A 21046-nucleotide genomic window follows, 5' to 3' on the forward strand; every position below is an offset into this window, starting at 1 on the left:
CGGCCGTTCAGGCCCAAATGAGGGCCGATGCGGCCTTCGCGGCCGCCATTTTGGCTTCGGCGGCGGCGGAGGTCAGCCAGCCCGTCAACGTGGCATCGGCGGCATCCCCGGTCGAGCTCCGGGGCCCGGGAGGGAGCGGCTTTTCCGACGGGTCGGCGCTGCGGCCGGAGGCGCTTCCGGCGGCCTACAGCCCTGCCCACGCGGCTCCTGCTGCCGAGACGGCTGGGTTCATGGGGCCTTTGGAGGGAGGCCTTGCCTCCGTTCTCGAACTGCGGGCGGCGGATCCGGCGGCAGCGACCCCCATGGAGCAGAGCATGGAGGACCAGGGGCCGACCCGGGACCTGCTGAAGTCATGAAGATATGAAGTCATGAAGATGACTTCATATCTTCATATCAGGAAGATAAATATGGTCATGAAGATAAATATGAAAAATGTGTACATCGAAAGGAGTCCCATTGGAGACACCCAAGGCCATACGAAAATTTTGGACCGACAAGCTTCATTCGTCGGCCGATGGAATGTCCCTGGCCGGAGCACAGAATGCCCCCGGGTCAAGCAAGTGGCTGACCGAAGGCACAAGATTTTTGAAAGGAAGGGAATTTATCGAGTTGGTTCGCATACGAATTGATGCTCTGCCGTGCCTGTCCCGAACAAAGAGAGGTCAAAATGTACCCAAGACATGCAGAGCCGGATGCACACAACTGGAATCCTTGGGACATATTCTTCAGAAATGTCATCGCACGCACCATGAGAGGATCCGAGGGCATGATACCATAACGAGACAAATAGCCAAACGTCTGAGAGAACTTGGCTTTGAAGTCCAAGAGGAGCCACACTTCAAAACACCTCAAGGCGAACGCACCCCCGACCTGGTTGTTAAAGGAGTACTGACACGAAATTTCTCGCTTTCAGTTTTTATGCTGTAAAGAATACGTATTGTCCTAGTAATTACGAAAATCGAACCGAAAGCCGTCAGCCGCCAACACAGAATTAATTATAGCACGTTTATTGCAACCAATTTCAAATTTGGTCGCCGCGCGGGAAAATGGCCGTTCGAAGGCCAGCCTGCAAGCGGGAAGCCTTACGTCACGGTCTCACCCGTGACGTCAGGGACGTTTTTCTTTCATCCATGCGTTCGCCGCATCGTCTGCTATGATTGCACATGGTCCGCGACTCGCCCGCGCAGTCGACATGTCGTCTGAATCTTCAGACTCGGATGAGTCACTGCCACCCGACAGACAGAACAACTTTATTTGGCCAGGCGATCAGGCCGGCAATGTCTTTGCCGTCGTCCGTTTTTTAATATCACTGCGGCTCGAACCGGCGCAGACCGTGATAGCAACAGCTTGTCGCCACTCTTCTAATCAATCTGATCACGAAAAAGAAGCTCTACATGCGAGAAACTAGATGTTAGTGTGTTCAAAATTGTGGTAGGAGTTGTTATCAGCGCTGAATTTAAAAGTGGCGTTCAGATATTTGCCGCAATGGTAAGCCTACGCTGACCGGCAGCGGGGGTTCGGCGCTCCGACCCAGCACTGTCGGCACCACGGTGCGGTGAGCGGCCGAAAGATGGCGCCACCTGCGCGCTAGAATCAAAACAGGCCGCGGCAGATGTCTTGGTCACCGATCGCAGAAACGGAAATTATTGCCAAAATAAAGCTTCGTATGTGAAAAAGGGGATGATAGTGTGGTGAAAAGTTGTGTAAGGGATGGTCATTCGCAGTTGTACAGATACCAGCGATCAAATAATCGCCACGATACTAAGTTCCCAACACCCACGGTGACCCGTCAACCCCGAGCCCGCTGGCTTGGGCGACAGTTCTTGCGGCCGCCGGCGCGCACGAACTCAGTCCACGTTTAGCGCTGCATGTCGTCGCGTGGAAAATAATGCATCTTGGCGTCGTCGTCGATTTGCTCGGACAGGCTTCCACGAGCAGTACTTCGCATACCGTGAGCTTGGGCGAGCTCGGCGACGCGCACCGCCGCGTCGCCGCGGTGCCCGTCGACATCGCGCACCACGCCGTTTTCGGCACCAGTGCCAAACACCATGCGCCGCCAACGAACTGAAGAGCAAAGACGTCGAACACGCAACGTTTACAAGCATTGCTCACACAGCTACGCCCACGTCTCCTGCCCAAACGAATACCACCGACAACAGCAGCGCAGGATATTGTTTCCGGTTCTGAAAACGACTATATGACGTCACCCTGAACCGGCCAGACACGTAGGCCAATGTTTCGTCACGCCGAAAGCGATTGCGCTAGTGCTGCCGATTTGTGGAAGCTCGCGGCCTGGACAATCAAAATCGATTTTAGATGTGATTCCGGCCTCGGATCGCTGCAAAAATTTCTGTGAGGCATCTGTACAAACTACTGAAGCCAATTATATCATTTTTTAGGTATCAAAATTTGGTGTCAGTACTCCTTTAAAAGGGACACCCAGTCGGCGGTCCTCGACGTACAGGTGGTCGGAACCAGAGCCCCTCTGTTGCAAGTGCATTTGGCTAAGACAATGAAGTACATGGACAAGTCGATACTGGACAAAGTCGGTGGGAGACCTTTGGTCTCGAGCATTACTATTACTTACCGTGGCATATGGGCCCGGGAGAGCGTCCAAACTCTCCGAGACTTGGGCTTTACGGCAAACGACTTTAAAGGGACACTGAAGTGAATCTGTCAAGCTCCCGTTTTTGCTTGCACTGCGTAGACTGGCTCAAATTAGCACACTTTTCATCGTTTATCCGGTTGACAAATCGGTAATTATTTTACAAAGCGCGAAAGAAGAAAAACTACCATGCGCGGTTTGCGGCGGCCGCACCAACTAAGGCTGTGACGTTGGGAGGAGGGGCGCCGTGATTGGACGATGCCCAAGGTTAGCAATCAAACACGTTTCGGTTTCGGTTTCGGTTCTAACATAACCAATGGCGTTGTTGGATGGGCATTCTCAATATCTCAGTAATCATCGTACGGCGCTTCTGCCATGTTGTCGGCTGTAAAATGCACAAGATAAGCCTCCCAGGACGGCTTGTAGTCGTAGCATTCACTAGCCGAGACCTACGCAGTGCATGAACGCCCTCCGCGTACCCGCAGACGCCCAAATGTCATGCGCTTTTCCCCCATATTTGGAGCTTGCCTCCCTCATGCCTGTATCGTAAAAAGCGTGTTGGCACCAGGCCAAGGGTCTGTTCATTCTGGCCTGTGCCCACGGCCTGCAAGCAGTCGGTGCTTATGGCAACAGCACGCCGAGAACTCGCTAGCGCGCCAGTGCCAGCCTGCGCGCGTTTTGTGAACTAGTTCGTGTAGCCATGAACGTTGCGGCCCAAAAAAAGGTGAACTCAATATAGAAAACATCGGCGGAAAACAAAAAAGTTAACTTACAAAAAAAAAAAAAGCACGTACCCGCGGGGATTCGAACTCGTGACTCGCAAAACATTTGCGGTGAATTCATAGCGCCCCAGACCGCTAGGCCACGGAGCGGGACGCGAATGCCTTGCTAATATAGGGTATATATTGTACAACCGGTTTACACTTTTATTTAGTTTTGGCATTTCAAGCCGCTTAGGTGACTATTTGTTTTACTGCGATCGTGCAGTAAGCGTCGCCCGAGTTTCCACAGTAGCTCACGTCTAGCAATTGCATTTCGTAGACGGAAAAGCGTTCGCAGATGCGTAGTCGTGCTGCTGACCGCTGTGCTTGTTCGCCCAGCGCAAAAGAGTGCTTCCCGCGCCCTAGTTTTACGCTGTACGGTAAAAATATCAGTTGATTTTATTTGCTTAGTACCTATATTGACTTCGCTGACTCTTCTCCCGCCTTCAAGAGGCCTTATATTTTCCTACTGGCGTACCAGTCAGCGAAGCGTCGCATGTGCAGCGCTTGTGTGAAGCGACCTTGACTTGGAGCTAGATACAGTGTACAAACAAACCAAGTAAAGAAAGGCACATTCTTCCATTCACAAACGTGTCCTGGCTTCGTTTCAACTAAGCGAACGAATTGCGACCAAGCATTTTTTTTTTAACCTCCTTGATTGCGACGACCCGCCGGCGGCCGGCGGACGAAACGCTGGGCCGACTGACTCTGTCGGCCGGGGAGCCGTGCAGTAGCGCAGCCGTGGCGCAGCCAATTGCCAGCTCATCCCCTCCTGACGTCACACGAAAACGCCACAGAAAATGGGCGAGCGTAAAGAGAGGAGGACAGCGTTTTCGAATTAGTTTTTCTACTAAATAAAATCGCGTAAACGCGCCTAGAGTGGTCGAAACATGGCCTGGGGACTCTGGACTACAATTTGCGCTAGTAATCCCGCAATGTTTACATATCACTTCAGTGTCCCTTTAAAGTCATAACCATCCGCTGCCTCCAGGGTGGAATCAGGGCCTTCGCTGTTCACCGCCATATGACGACCACTTTAAGTGGGTGAAGTCCGAAGAACACCACCCACGTCCCTCTGCACCTAACCCCCGGTACTACTGCCTCATCAGTAGGAAGTTCTTGAAATGGGCCAAACCTGATGCTTGCCACCAGGTTTGCCTGCACAGCCAGACTTGCAGCTGTACAGCATTTTCAAAGATGGGGCTGCTGTGCAGGCATTTCTTGGCAGTGTGTGTGAAGTTGTCAACAAAACCTGATCTGGACAAAGCAGTCCACAAGCGTTGGTTTAAGAACTACCAAATGCGCTTTGTTGGGCCATGTGATGATGCGAATTCGGAAGACAGCCACTGTCCAGAGAGTGTCGAAATTGTTTCTACGCCTGGGCCCTCTTTCAAAAAGATGAACCGGAATCAACGGTACAACTTTGCCATGCAGACTCTTAAAAGCTCTGGCCGACACACCTGCAGACTGCCGCGCAGAGTTTTTTTCAAGCATGCCTCAGGCATCTTGAAGACTTGAACGCAGCGTGGCTGAAAGGGGGATGATGTGGGAGAAGCAGGCTGCTCCAAAGAACGCACCATTGATGCCAACTGCGGTGAACATGACCAGTGCAGCAGCAAACCACACGACAACATCCCAGAGAACAGTTTGCAGATGAATGGTACACAGAATAAGAGGAAGCAGGATGCAGAAGAGAATGACGTCCCTATCAAGCTTCCGATGGTTAAAACCAGAGGACGGCCAACCAGAAGGCTTCGGCAGCGAAAGCTGAAGAAACTCAGAAAAGGTGGCCAGCCCGTGCCTTTCTTGGAGCTCTCTTCAAAAGAACGAGAAAAGTGTAAGCACAATTATTGATTGCTAGAACAGTAGAACTTAACTTTCAGAGGCAGCTAGCAAGCAAATGAAAGAAACGTTCATCATAATACTCGAGCAGGTTTATGACAGAATTACAGATTGCTGTAGGTTTTGTGTACTGCACTCCAATTTCAGATATGTCTAAAACAATTCATGTGCTGAATATAATGCAACTGTACTGTAAGCTTCATAGCATTTACTTGTGCAGTGCACATCTTAAGCCACGAGCCAGTTTCAGTACTTCCCGGTGGGCTATCCTAGTTAAGAGTTTTCTACTTCATAGCATAAACATGGTCATGTATGTAAACAGTTATGGATCTTTGGTAAATCTCTTTTCGGCAATGAATTTTCTATCGTACTGATTCAGAACAAAACAATTGTGTCAAATAGGCAGTATAACTCCACCTCTACGTTTCAACTGTTGAGAGACTACTCATCTGTTGCTGGCAGTTATAACTGTCTCCTTTTCTGTCCACTACAGTGATTCTGACTTCCATTGCTGATGAGGACGTGGCAGGTCGTGCCCTTGATGGAAACTTCCAGGTGCAGGAAAGTCATGTAGAGGCTCGACCTGAATGTTTGCCAAGCTGCGTACTTGACTGCAAAGCGCCATTGCCAAAGCTGAAGAAGTACTTCACACCAGATGCCTGGCTTGCACTAACATCAGCGAGTAAGATTTTTTTCATCTAAAACTGTTGCTTTCAATGACCAGTTTGTGCACCACCTTTCTTGACAATTACAGTTGCAACTAAGAAGCAAGGGGGCCTGTGGTATAGTGGACATTTCATGGATCTCGTGCTCGTTCAAAATTACTTTTCGTCTATAGCAGGGACGTTCAACCCCATGATATTTCCTTGCGACTGGTGCAGGTACACAAGCACCAGCACTGACACCGCAGGCAATCTTCATCGACGCCAACACCCCTGGGTGCAGTGGCACATCCGTGTCAGGCTCGCCAGCTCCAGCAGTACAAGCACCGCTAGACGATGCCAGCGGAACCACTTCTGGATGCACCAGCACATCAGTGTCAGGTAAAAGTCCACCTTGCGTGGACAGTGATAGCTGACCGCATTTTAATTACTGAAGAAATACAGAGTTAATCAAAATATAATGACAGGATGCACCCTGCAAGATAAGTTTTAAAAATCATGAAAAGAATTATTTTTTTCCAACTGTAAAAATGTGACACCATAAGCCGTTTACTTCCCTTTATCTTGTCTAGCTCTTATTGCATACTCAAGTTGTCTGTGATTGCTAGAATGCAAGTGTATTTACTCATTCAAGCACTGGAAAATTTCAGGAAAGAAGAAACGGACGGCAAGCACCCGCACCAGTAAGTTAATTCGCGATTAACTTGTAACACGCATTCTGTCGAGTTCAAATCTCAAGTTACTTATATTTATAGGTTCAGCATGTGAGTGGACCCCAGGAGAAACGAAGTTCCTACTAGACCTTTATGTGCAGTACATGGACCAGGTAGGGCCCACGAAGAAGTTCAGAAACAAAAAAGAAATGTTTGAGTACTTCGCAGACACGATCGCAGAGACTTTCAATGTCACAAGAACAGGACAGCAGTGCTCCAGCCACCACAAGACTGTTATTAGAAAGAAGACAAAAGCAAAATGCCACAACAACACATCTGGCATGACCCCAAGAGATGTTCCCTTTGAAGACGAGATTGAGAAGATCAAGGCGCAGGACGACAGCCTCGAGCCAGAAGAGCTGCGGGACAGTTATGGTGTTATTTTCAAGAAGTCCCCGTATGTCGACACACAAGCGAGCAGTGATGCGGCAGAGAAAGGCTCGTCAGGTAGCGGGCTAACACGCTCAGAGCCCCAGGATACAGACAGGATGCCCACGATCACCTGGACCAACTCTTCGCGTTGAGTAGGAGACGACAAAGGGGAACATGCCAAGACTGAACAGTGCCCGTTCGGTAGAAATGAAGGCTTTCTTCGACCACATGAATGCGTTATCACACGAAAGAGCCCAGCAGCATGCTTGCTGCCAGGCGTGAGGAGAAGAAGAAATACCGGGAGCACAAGGAGGCAATGAGAGAAGACCGTCGGAAAGAACGGGCTGAGCAGCACAGCCAACAAATGGCAGTCCTGAACCGCATCCTGGGCACGGAGAAGGATGAGCTGTGAAAGCCACATCCAACAACAAAAAGCATCTTTATTCATACAAACTGCTAATGTCGAAATACTACTAACACCGAATACTAGTAACCATGAAGCACTGTCACATGATGCTTCAACTTTTTTGTACGTGTTATGTTTTGTTGCCTGCCTTCAGCGTTACTTTTGTACATTTTGTGTAATTTTTCATTAGATATTCCTTGGTTGTATTTTGGACACATCGTTGATTGGACACATCGCAGCCAACTTGCCACGGAAAGGTGGTCACTTACAACCGCAAGTCAGCGAAGGGGCGCCGTCCTGCCTTCCGTTGCACGCAGTGCCGCAAACAGTTTTCGCAGCTCAATGGGAGTGAAGTGTTGCGAGGCGGCAACGGACAGGGAAGCTTTTTTGCCTCCAAGGATCGCTTCGGCCGCCCTAACGTAAAGCTGTTGAGGAAAGAGGTGATCTGGCTAGCATTCTGTTTGACGAAGGATTTCTCGGCAAAGCAGACGAAGCTGCTCATTGCATGCCACTTTAAGCTGAGCAAACAGGTGCTGATGGACCGGCGCAACATGCTTCGAGAGGTTGCACAAAATGAGCCCGCCGCACGACCTCCAATGGGAGGACCTAGCCAGGTTGTGCAGGTGAACGAGTGCCTATTGCGAGGTAAGCGGAAAGTGAACTGGGAACGCCCTCTGGCTGGCGACAACGTCTCTCGAGACGTGGAGGATGGAGGACCCTAGGTTTTCGCGCTCCTCTGGGTGGAGACTAAGAAGCTTCGTCTATTCAAATGGACCTCTCCCTGTATGTAAACAACGTGACGTCACTAAGCGCACGTGCGCGACGGGTGGCGCCTACTGGCGGCCGCGAAGTGAGGTGGTGGTTGGCAGAAAGCGCCTGCGCCGACGGCACGACCTGGCCGCGCGGCGCCCGAAAGGAACGATGTGCCGTTGGTTCGGGCCGTCACTGGCTCCCACATTGCGGGGGGGGTCTAGCTATCCTAGCTGTGGCCGTCGCACCTCCATGTAGCTTTCCGCATCTACAACCTCCGCAACACTTTCGTTTATCGCGTACGGTCAACTGAACGGCGACGCTTTCGGATAATCAGTGCGCGGCAGAACAGCCTAAACGAGTCATTCTGAAGGTTGGTGCTGTTGTGACGCATCCCAAAATGTTTTTGATGATTCTTTGTGTTCGGACACATACCAAGGAAGGCTAATTTATTGTTGCTTTCGAGGTCCGCTTAAGCTAAGCGCGGTGCCTCAGGCAGCTAAACGCTCGTCGCCCGGAGACAGTGGCGTACACACGATTTCATGTCGAGGGGAAAAAGGAAAGGTAAAGCATGAAAGGATTAAATAGTAAAATAAGCAGCAACGAAACAAAAATATGAAGAGCAAAAGGCAAAAATTATTCCAATAAAAATATCGCGATGATGTCGTTCTCTACGAAATTGACTGATTGTTTTCTTACCTTTACCCCAGTGAAATATCGAAATGGTTCATCGTCATTGTGAGAGTAACATAGCAGCCACATATGGTTAGTGCGTATATCTTGCGACAGTGCACTGAAATATTTTTGGTAGTCATTATTTCATGATAGTTAAAGTTAGTGTCCATGTACGCCCGCTGCATACGCCAGCGTCGGGAGGCCGCAACGAATGAATACATTCAGTGAGTCTGTTCACTAAGGGCAAACACATTTTTCGAGTCGCGTGAGCGGCCCATCTCGCCCCAAAGGCACGATGCTACATGTGAGCACGGCAAGCATCTCAGTTTTCCGGCATCCTCAAGGCAGAATATAATTGATCAAGGTAAAAATTTATTGTACTTACAAGCAATGAATTTCGTTCGTCTTGAACAGATCCCCCAATAACAAAAGACCAAACTTGTCGTTGTCGATCAGGCGGCTATCGCGGATCCCTCGTCGAAACATTTATTTCGCGTCGCCTAAGCAGGTTAGGCATTCATTGTGTTTTTAATACAGTGCTCTACCTCCTCAAAACATGACAATATCTCGCAGCAAGAAAATTTCCGTCTGCCCCCCCCCCCCCCCCCCCCCCCCTATTTCACTTGAGCAAATTTCTGCTGGTGCTGCATGATATCAGATGGTTGATAAACAGTAGCATTTCATTATTTCATTGCCCGAATCAGCGCGGACTGCCAATGTAGACGGTATGACTGCGCTTTGGAGAACAGCTGAAGTTCGAGAATGCGAAATGTTGCTACGAGTAAGAGCAGACTATGTCGCTGCTTTGGCTGCCAGCCTCTTCGGCACATTGCGCGCATCCACAATACACGCCGAATTTACCTCTGTGGGGACTCCGAAAAGTCTGATGCCGCTGATTTTGCTCGCAAAATTTGGGTAGCCGAGAGGACAGCAGCCCACCGGCATCAGAAAAGCCAACACGTAAACGAAAATTCCACTTTTGCGCACGTCTAATGCAGCCTCACTGCATACGCGCCGCGCGCCGGTCCGAATGTTTTGCCAACCACCCTCCCGGCCACGCCCAGCACGTGCGATTTCCGTGACGTCACGGCCGCCGCGTGACGTACCCCGGGAGAGGTCCATTGGATATTTGGAATGCGGCTACCCTCGGCAAGAAGATCGCCGCGAATGTTGCGCAGGGTATCACCGTACGGAGCGATGAATGGCGGGCTTATAGCTGCATTCCCAACTTGGTCAACGCGAACGGAGTTAATATGAACCTCCGTTGGGAAAGCGTAAATCACTCGGTGAACTTTGTTGACCCCCCAACCCAGGCCCACCCTCAAAACATGAAGAGTAGCAGAGCGGTGCCCAGAACAATTACGTTTTATCTTTATCATAGGACATGGACCTCGAAGGCCCAAGCAATGCTTCCGCACCAGCAGTGGGGGAGAGCAGGGGTTCCGATGAAGAGGATGATGTCGTTAAATAGAAGCGCAAAAAATTAAACTGGGTGAAGAAAACCTTCAATCCAGGTGACATCTCATGGATCACAGCCCCCGCGAAAAACGAGGTGCCGGCTGAACCTATTCAGTATTTCATGAAGTACCTCCCTGACAGCGCACTTGAAAGACTTGCAGAGTGCTCAAACCTCTATTACTCCCGAACAACTGACGCAGACCTGGGCACTACACCGCAGGAAATTAGAGCACTTTTTGGCATTATGATGTACATGGCCAAGCTCAAATTTCCTACAATTAGAATGTACTGGCAGCAGCGGACCCGGATTGCAGTGGTTGCAGATGCGATGAATCTTAAACGGTTTTTTAAGCTTCGGACCGCTGTTGGTATCACTGATGCGAGCGGTCCAGCCCCCAACAACACAGATAAATTTTGGAAGGTGCGACCTCTGGTTGATGTCATTGGGACGCGATGCTGTGAACTTGACATAATGGAACAGTCAAGCGTTCATGAACAGATGGGGCCTTTCACTGGAAAAGTCCCCGCAAAGCAAGTCATTAAGTCGAAGCCAAACCCTGAAAGTGTTAAACAGCGCCCTAGTTTGTCACTTCTTCCGTCCTCGTCCCTGCGCTGTTTTTAATTACAGAGGATGTAGTACACCACTGCATAATACTCAGGCACCTGTCCACAAAGGCCTATGAGCATGCAAGGAGTGAAATGCTGCTTAACCTCCCATGTCAAAACACCCTGCAAAATTACATCGGAAGCAGCTCGGGAGAAACAGGCGTGAATAACTTGATTCAAGCATGGCTGAAATTCGAACTTGACACGCTTGATGCACCTCAGTCAAAAACTTGTTCCCTGATTGTAGATGAAACCCGCATTAAGCCAAAACTTTAACACAACAAGGAGCAAGATTAATTTGTCGGTCACGTCGACGTGGGTGTAGCCAATGAACCCGCGGGCGAGCCTGTGCTTGCCAATTCCTTGCTTTGCTGTGTCATCAACGGGCCTGCAACATCCTACAGGATATACCAGTTCCCCACTTTTTTTTACAAAAGACCTCATTGGTTCCCAACCCTCGAAGTTCATTTAGTACGTCACGGGGAAGGTCGAAGAAGCTGGCTTCAGGGTCATTCGCCTCGCTACTGACAATCATAAAGTCAACGTCACTGCCATGAAGGACCTTTGTGGGGGGATTTCTTACCTACAAGATCGAGCATCCATGTGACCCAGATAGGCTCCTTTTTTGAGTTTCGACCACTGCCATACGTTGAAGAACGTCCGCTCACATTTCCTTGCCCGAGACCTTGGCAAGAAGGGGGAGGTTTCCCCATGTTCGTCAAGAAGCTGTACGGCATGCAGAAAGGCTGGCTTGTCAAGCCGGTGCGAAGCTTGACTAGGAAGCACGTGTACCCCGACAACATCGAAAAGATGAATGTGAAAAGGCTGTTGGAAGAGCTTTCTCCAGGCGTGACATCAGCCTGAAGGAGCAAGCAGGACACAGCTGTCACTCTTGCTCTGCAGCTGGAGGGCCGACTGTTGTGTTCATGAAAAGCATGTACCGGTGGTTCATTTTACACGATACGAGCAACAAACAGCAGCATGTTCAACAACGCTTCCCCGATGTTTGGCATTACGACGATCCCAATGACCAACGCCTTGAATGGCTTGAAGTAGCTTCTCCACTGTACGTCGAGGAACTCAAAAAAGCAAGCGACCCACAAACTTGGATTTTTGACCCCCCCCCCCCCCCCCCCCCTCCTGAGACACCTACGAGGCACTTTTGCTAACCACATATTCAACTGTGGCATGCATTCGTTCCTTGCTCATCCCAAAGAAGTTCATTTTCCCCGTTAAGTCGTTGTTTGGAACGCTCCGAAGATCACTGGGCTGCAATGACCAGCTTGATGTCCGCTCTGCAGCGTCTGGCCTGCAGAAACTCTTGAGGGCAGGCATAGCAGCTGCATCAGCACACAGCAATGTAGCTCACAATGAAGAGCTCCGTCGTCAGCCCCTTCCTCTTCAACCTGGTGATGGCAGCCCTGCCAGGCTGCCTGCCCAAAGGGGGGGGGGGCACAAGGTACACATGTCGGTGTACGCCGACGACATTGCCCTGTGGGTGCTGGGACCGAAAGGAGATGGCAGGGCAGTCGTGCAGCAGCTGCAGGCAGCCAAGAATGCGGTGCGGTACAAGCTCGAAGGTGTCGGCCTGCAGCTGTCGGCTGCAAAGACAGAGGGCATGCTGGTGCACCCAAGTGCAGCCGCTCGCGGACGGACGAGGAAACTCCACATAGACGGCGAGGAGCTCGAGTGGAAGACCAGGGTGCGCTGCCTGGGGCTCACCCTGGACCACAGGGTGGACTTCCGCCAGGCCGCCAAGGAGCTCCGTGCCAGGGCACAGCTCGCCAGCTCGGCTGTACGGAAGATGGTCGCCCGAGACAAAAGCTGCTCCCAGCAGACAGCCCTGCGGCTGTACAGCGCCTCGGCCGTGGGGCTACTGATGTACGCGCTGCCGCCTGTCACCCTGCGGAGACCCAACTGGCGGCAGCTGGAGGGCGACCATTGGAAGGGCGTCCGTGCCTGCCGGGGCCTGCCCCGAGACTTGCAATGCGACAGGACGCTGGCTGAGGCAGGGGTGTGGAGGCTCGAGATGCGCCTCCACGTGGGGGTTGTGTGGACGGCTGAATGGAAGCACCGCCTGGGGCTGGCCGACAGCCCTGCATGCCAGCACTGTCACGCACCTGTCCAGTCCTGCCGCACCTGCTCTTTGAGTGCCCCGAGTATGCGGCAGGGAGGTCGAAACTGCTGGCCGCTCTGGGAGGAAGGGCTCGGCTGCTCGATGAGCTGCTATGGCCGCCGGGCAACACCAGGGAGCGGGACAGCGTCCACGAGGCGCTGGGCAGCTACCTGGATGCCTCAGGGCTTCGCCTGGGTGTGGACTTTTTCTCTCTTTTTTCCTGGACCAGACTGTGTGTGTGTGTGTGTGTGTGTGTTAAGTTGTCAATATGGCCCTCTCTGCCCTGTCTTCTGTAAATATGTCACCTCTACCCTCTGTCTGTCCTCTCTATGAATCTGTCATCCTCTGCCCCAACCCCCACACCAGCAGGTGTTCCGGTGTCCACCCCTAGGTGTGACAATTTACGCCTGCTGGTGGACTTTCCTTTCCTTTTCTTTGACAATACTAAATTCATTCATTCATTCTGGAGTGGGCACAGTTTGCCATTTTATGCTTTTTATTTTTGGGAGGGGGAAAACGTGGAAAAAGGACTGCAAGAATCGCCCATTTGCCAGCCTCATGAATTTGAATAAATGGAGGTCAGCTTGGCGTTCACATTCTTCAGTGACAAAGCTTTAAGGGGCCTGCATGTTTGCAACTGTCCCCTGGCTGTTCCAGCGCACCTTTCGCATTTGTCTCTATGATGACAAACATCGACGCCACGACGTCGAGATACTCAAGGCGAGGTTTAACACCAGACAGCAAAGAAGTTGCCCGTGTCAGACAATTTCTAGAGCTTCTAGCGAGTTCCTCAGTGAAGCGACAGCCCAAAAGTTTCCTTGTTACCCTTACCAGCACACTTTCCCTCACAGTGCACACGACACAGGTAGACCCCGGGGTTTAAGTATTGTTAACTTCTCGCTTGTGCCAAGACGCGCTCGAAAACCCCTTTGGAATGTCGAGGCAAATGTCCGGCTCCAACGATCATCCTACACCGACACAATTCTTGACATCTCAACACTGTCTCAACTTCTACCTCTTAGTGCAGTCGCCCTTTAACAGCAACAATGTTCTTCAGCAGTTTGAACTAGCCTTCCTAGTCAGGGCACTCCCAATAGGCCCACAAAACCACAGAATAAGCTGGACCAGCTCCTACATGTGGGACGTCTCCCTGACCACAGTGAAATCGTTGGACACAGAAGCGACTTTTGGATCGCGTATTAAGTCAGCATGGCCTTCTGTACATGTCGGATGCCCTAACAGACCTTTCCAAAGCTATGGAGGATGCATGGAGCTTACCTCTTTCTTGACTGCCTGTAAAGAAGCCAACTACGGTCGGCTGTGAGCAGTGCGAAGTCAAAGTGACAAATTCATTCAATCACTCCTTCACACTAACAACGATGCATTATAGCTTCATAGCCAAACAAAACGCCTACGAAAAAAAAAAAAAGAAAAACAGGAAGATGAAGTTTTTGAAGTTGGGACATCAACACAGCCCACAAGGTTTTTTTTTTCTTTGTACCATTGTACATTGTCCACACTGTGTCACGTGTTGTGACCCTTGAGCAACGACTTATTCACATTACATTGCAAAGCCCATACTGGCAGAATTCACGTCACAAACTGGCCGTGTTTGACACAGGTAGAAACCCAACTTCCGTGAAATCTGCGGTTTATGACTGCATCTGTGTTTGCCAGTCAAATCCCAATGTTTTGTTAACTTGCATCCTCAACTTGCTGTTAAGAATTCCTCCGTTCTCGGAAGGCGTGTCTAAAGTTTACACGTCGCTGACGGGGAAGAGCTCGGGAGGACTTTGGAGGCCCCGGATCAAGTAACCGAAGACGAGGATCGGAACGAAAAGCGGCCGCTGTTTACACCATGCGGCGCATCCGAAGAGCCACAGACCCCCGGACGGTGCGGCGCCAGCGAGCGACGTGTGTTTATATGTGTGCGCGCTTGCAGACGAACCGACGCCAACCATCGCCATTTGAGGCACCGAGACTCTCCTCTTTGTTCGTGCCCTTACCCTCTTTCTGTAGTGTATACCTGTGCGTATAATAAAACAGTTCTTCAAGTGAACCCCACACTGTTCGCATCGTTCCTTGGAGATCTCCTGCGCGCGCGGCACCAGCCGCCCCGTTAAGTTACGCGCAGTCGAGCGGGAACTCGCTAATATCTAAAGGCAAGTTCACGCCTGCGGTTTTCCGTACTGTTTTCGACAAAGAAAACACTACTCAACACTTGCTATATACGAGTTCGCTTAAGCTTGTAGCTCTCCCTAATGCTGCTGCGCATTTCATATGCACCATATAAGTTGGAATACAGGTCAAGGTTTCTTTTACAAAAACATCTGCCGAACAGCCACCCCTTAACCTATTACTACCCAGTGGTCACTGGCATTATGTTACTTGTCGTATGAAAGCCGTACACCCCATCGAAGCCCATTCAAACTGCAAAGGCGCTATCGCCACCGACATCGATCAGATGTGCCGCCATGTAGCTAGAGTGCGGAGAACCAGTTCCAGTGCAGTACCTCACTCCGCAGCCCCGCGCCGACGAGTGACGATCGAGAAATGGCCCCCCCTGCAAGCAGCACCCGCGAGTCCCGCACCTTGGGCCAGCTCCATCATCGCCGGCCGCGTCCGCACCATCCTGCGGACGGCCCGCACCTCACCCCACGGCCGGCGACTCCGTCCACATCGCCAGGCGAGCAGGAACCAAGCAGACGCCGCAAGGAGCGGGGCACCGTTCGTGGTGACCGGCAGCCACGGCGCCGAAGACACCGTCCCGTCCAAAGAAGGGACGAAACGTGGCCACGTGGACATCCCAGGAGGGGCATGCGCCGCCGCGCTGCTATTTTTCCGCGGCGGCGTGGAGCCACCACAAGCTGGTAATTGAAAGGGACCTGGCGCCCGAGTGGGTGCCCTGGATTTTCCGCCGCCGCACGATCAGCGAGCAGCACGCCCGGTTCCCAGACGGCATTGCGGCCGCAGAGGCCGGCGCCGACTACTGCGGGACCTGCGGGCTGCTGGTCGTGGCCAAGGACCCCCACGAAGCGTCTGCGCGGCACCGTGCCGCCACAAAAGCCAAGGGGCCGGCATCGTCGCACTCCAAGGCGGCGGCCCGCGTCAACCTCGCGGCCGTCCAGGCCCAAATGCGGGCTGATCCGGCCTTCACGGCCGCAATTTTGGCTTCAGCGGCGGCAGAGGTCGGCCAGCCCGTCAACGTGGCATCGGCGACACCCCCGGTCAAGCTCCGGGGCCCGGGAGGGAGCGGCTTTTCCAACGGGTCGGTGCTGCAGGCGGAGGCGCTTCCGGGGGCCGACAGCCCTGCCCACGCAGCTCCTGCAGCCGAGGCGGCTGGGTTCATGGGGACTTCGGAAGGAGGCTTTGCCTCCGTTCTCGAACCGCGGGCGGCAGATCCGGCAGCAGCAACCCCCATGGAGCAGAGCATGGAAGACCAGGGGCTGACCCGGGACCTGCTGAAGCTGCTGGACGAATTCTCCAGGCGCTGAACGGTGAGGTCACCATTCACCCGGAGCCCTCGAGGTCGAGCGGCTTTGGTCAAAGGGGGGAGGGATGTGGGAATTGCGGAGCTCCGCCATCTTTCTTATCTATCCCTCTCAGCTAGCCGTGGAGGCGAGAGGGGTGGTGCCTCTCTCTTCGCGGTCGCGCGCTTCCCCCTCCGGGAGGATGCCCGTGAGAGCGAGGGGGCGCGGCCGAACCCCTCACGTGACAGGTTTGCCCGGAAGTTCCGGCGGCCTGGTCCAGGGCGGACGACGGAGGGAGGCTCTCGAGTCTCTTTGGATACGAACCATTGTCGGGAGCTGCCGTAAGTACGACTCGCTCCTTTTTGGCCTTCCTTTGTCCGCCCTCGCGCCTGTCTCTCCCGCCCTGCTAAGGTGGTGTAGAGCGACGCGCCCGATGTCCCCTTTATTGCATTGCAATAAACGTCGAAGTGGGCGAATTCTGTGTCCTGCGTCCCTTGCTGTTCGCTGCCACTACGCCAAGTTGGCGATCCGTGGCGGTGTTCAGCGGAGATAGCCTTGCGGCCGAATCTCGAGGATCGAGCTAGGCCACCATAAGAACCCTGGTCCCCGCACAGCGCATAATTTTCAGTGATGGGTAGCGCATCTGGGCTGCATGACAGCGTGGTAATTTTCACCGTATCGTAATTGATACAGTGGGCTTTACTTGGACGGCGCTTGCTCTAGAGTGCAGGGAAAGGGGGCGTCGAGGCGCTGTTTGCTCTAGTTTGTATCGCCTCAACAAGGAAAGAAACTGCTTTTTCGACTACCAAAGGCTCTGAACGGTGACTTTGATGTTCCTCCCAAGGCATACAGTCAAAGCCCACTGTATCAAATATGATACGATTTGTAATTCTTACATGGATTATGTATTTTCGCACTAATGATGTGTCAACATGTATGTTTGTATCCAAAGTGCCAGTAAATGAAATATCTGATTTTTTTTCAAACCAGTTCTGTGGGCGGGCTTTCCGGAGAAGAAAAGTTACAGGATTTTCAACACGTCTGCCTAGCGCCAGTTGGTGATGGTCTGCACATGGGCATCCCATGATCGGTGCTTACTCCCTCATGACATGGTCTTCTGAGTGATTAATTACGAAGTGCTCCATAAGAATTTTCCTGGACTGCACTGAGGACGACATGCTCTGGGAGACAGCCACCCAGAAGCTGCTCTCCGACGAGAGCTTAATAGCTCCAAAGAGTGATGCGAGACAAAACAAGCGCATATAGCCTCAATAAAACGATGTTGTGTACCTTTTTGTCTGTCACACTTCTTGACCAAAAGGTAAGGAGATTGATCTATACTCTGGCTCAACCCATATTCCAACTTTTACGGTACATTTTCTCTTGACAGTTTTTTTTTAAACTGAAGAGTGTCAAAACAGACCACACCTTGCACGAAAGAGCACTTGCTTTTCGATGTGCTCGTTATGTGAATAAACCATTGAAAGCATGGTTGCCGACGCTTCTACCTGAAATCAGGAATCATGGAGAACACTGTGGCACCAAACTGAAAGAAAACAGCATAGATGTTGCTTGGTGGCCAGCTTGATTCGCTCACTTGATTCGCTATTTTACAGTGCTTCGGAATGTGAGTGGCGCATGCAGCTCATATGCTGGGAAGCAAGTTTCAAGACAATAGTTTTCAGGGCTTTGCAGTAAAAAGGCAGGAAAGTGAGTGAACTAGCCTTTGTCATAACTCCCACGGCAACCGCACTATCATGGCATAGCTGCGGCAAGCCGACAGCAGCCGACAGCAGTCTCACGGCCAACAGCAGCACACTTAATTCTCGCTGCATGTCCAGCGCTCCGATGCTGACACCTCCCCCTCTTCCAGCCACCAGTCTTGTCTAGGGGAGAATGTTGTTAACTGTTCTTGACCCGCATGGCAAATGGTTTGTAGTGTGCGACGTGTGAAACAGTCACCGACGCTGGTTCAGAAAGTGCAAAGCCTTTTTGAAATTGTCAGCATTCTCGAATGGCTCGTAACAGACGATAACCTGCTTTTATTTTCGTTTTGGAGGAAATTGAAAATGTTGTGAAGGATGAGGTAATGTTAGGGTGCCACAATGCGCGCCCGCTCCGCTGAGGGTGGCGCCACTCTTGGAAGGGGTCGCCGCCGCCAAGACCGGTTCTCGGGAGGCGCCGCCGCCATTTTCTTGCATCTCGCCCGCGCCAATGCCCGCGCTAGGTGCGCGGAAAGCGGCGCTCTTCACAAAGTCTCTTTTCCGAATGCCTCGGTGCTGCGTTCCCCAGTGTTCAAAAAGCGCCAAAAATGTCTGCAGGATGTTTTCGTTCCCTGGAGACCCAAAAAGGCAGCTTCTGTGGACGGGGCAGATCAAGCGGGACAAGTGGCAGCCGACGAACCACTCCTGCATATGCAGTGTAAGCACCTGGCTTCTCAGCAGTGCCAAATCCATTTGGGGCTATTGTCAGCTTGTCTGTGTGGCTGTTTCTAGATACCAGACGTACGGTTTTACGTGTTTATGTTGGAGGTTTCATCATGTTTTCGCGGCCTTTTGATATTTGATTGATGCAAACGGACGTGGCCTCTTAAAAGCGGGGGGCCGATATTAAACGTATGCCGCTATGCATACGTTTAATAGAAAGAAGAACAAATCTTCTGACGCTTTCTTTTGATTGCCAACAACAACAAAAAAAAAGCTAAGCCGAAACTTTTCGACCAGCAGACGTACTACAGCCGGCAGATCTATCAGTACCACTTGTGTATAGTACAAAACCAAGAAGATCGTTCTATGCCCAAAGAGGCTGCTCACTACTACACATGGAGCGAAGATGAGAGTGCCAAAGGAAGCAGTGAAGTGGCAAGTGCTATACACAGCACGCTTCAAAGCATAAAATATGAGGGAGTCTAAGAAGTTTGTGTGGTGACCGACAGCTGTGCTGGGCAGACCAAGAATTCCACTGTGTATGATTCCGTGGTGGCTCCAAAATGAAGCTCCTGCTGAGGTATTGAAAGTTACTCTTGTATTCCCTGTCACTGGTCACCGTTTCTTGCCGCCAGATACAGCGTTTGGGAGGATTGAGAAAGACATCAGACAGAATGAAGAAATACTGAACCCAGACAGCTACAAAAAAATCTTTGCGGAACATGGCACCGTACTGGAGCTCGGAAAGCACTGGGATGTATACGACTGGAAGTCCTACGCAGCGGAGGTATTGAAGCCAACACCGAGCCTGCCCTTTAAGATTAGCAAAGTGAAAGTTTTAAATGCAGAGCATTTCTTAGCCTCGCCTGTTCCTGCGTCGGACGGCGTCCACAGCTCCGCGTCCGCAGCAGGTGCGCCTCTCCTTCCCTCCTCTCTCTCAACAGCAGCTGGCATGCGTCGTAGTCAGCCCGTTCGCTCCGTCGCGATCTCGGCCTAACAGGTGCGTGATAGCAGCGCGGTGGGGCGTGGAAGGGCGCGCGCTGCTTGCGCATGTGCGCTCTCCCCCCCGTACTGCTCTCCCTCTACTGTGCGCGCTGCAAACATAGCGGCTAGCGGTCGCTCGTGTTTCAGTCACTGCATTGCTCCTTCCTTCCTTGGTTGACGCTCGTGCCCACGTTTACTCGTGTCTGCTACTCCAGCAACACTGCCTTCAATCAGTACTGAGGCCCCAATGCTCTGCATTTACTCGTGTTCCCCTCGCGGGAAGGCGCGGGAATTTTTTTTCATATGCAGCTGAGCCCCAACAGACGAAGCCCGGAAATTCGAGCAGAACCACTCTACCGGTTCTCAGTGTCAAATTTTGTTCCCGTTTTATGCAAAGGGAAGAATCTCTCAGGTGCCCCAGAGAGGCGTGGCTTGTACGAGTGCAACATAAACCCCTTGAAAGTGAAAGACGTCACGGGACTTCTCGTTAAACACTTAGGAGAATTGTAGCCCCAGCATGAAGAGTTGAAGTATTTTTCCGACGTTTTCAAGAGATTCCAAGATAAAGAAAGGACAGCTGACGAACAAGAGGAGTGCGGATGTTTTCAAGAAGACGCTCCTTCTGTCCACATCTAATCATGGTGTCGTCATTCGGTGACCTCTGTTCCAATGCAGCAAGGATTTGCGGCTGTAAAATGACAGTCACGTTACTAGTTTTATGCATATTAGTTTGAAAATTCCTCAAATAATACTTCCGCAGCAGTTTTTCACACCAAGAACCTGTGAAATAAACAGCTCCTTATTCAAAATGGGTCAAATACTGCGTGTCACATCTATGCGTGCCAGATACGAACTTTAGAAGTACCTACCTACTTAGGGAAGTAATGCAGCCACATTTCCATTTCATTGCTCATATAAGATCCTTTCCTCTCTTGTACACCGTGGCAAAAAATTATTTCAGCAGCAGCCACCGTTCTTTCGGTAGCACAAAACGACTTTTTTCCCAATTCCACCTAAAGTGGACTTGGCTCATTTTGGAGGGGAAAAAACACCTTTTTATATATGTATCGATGTTGCTTCTCCTGCTCTATCGGGAGTCACTTCCAGCTATTCAACTGTAATGTCGATCAGCCCATGCAACAACCTTAACCTCACGCATCCACTTAATCCAATTCCACTGGAAAAGGGCTTTTCTGATGG

General features: G+C 51.5%; 1 pseudogene; it reads left to right on the top strand.

Annotated features, from left to right (window-relative positions):
- Positions 1–2512: 2512 nt before the first annotated feature.
- Positions 2513–16460, top strand: LOC144148424 (uncharacterized; annotated as a pseudogene).
- Positions 16461–21046: the final 4586 nt, after the last annotated feature.

This window comes from Haemaphysalis longicornis, unplaced genomic scaffold (genome assembly GCF_048455015.1).
Source record: "Haemaphysalis longicornis isolate Haplotype H1 unplaced genomic scaffold, Haemaphysalis longicornis Haplotype H1 scaffold_8, whole genome shotgun sequence".
Lineage (NCBI taxonomy): Eukaryota > Metazoa > Arthropoda > Arachnida > Ixodida > Ixodidae > Haemaphysalis > Haemaphysalis longicornis.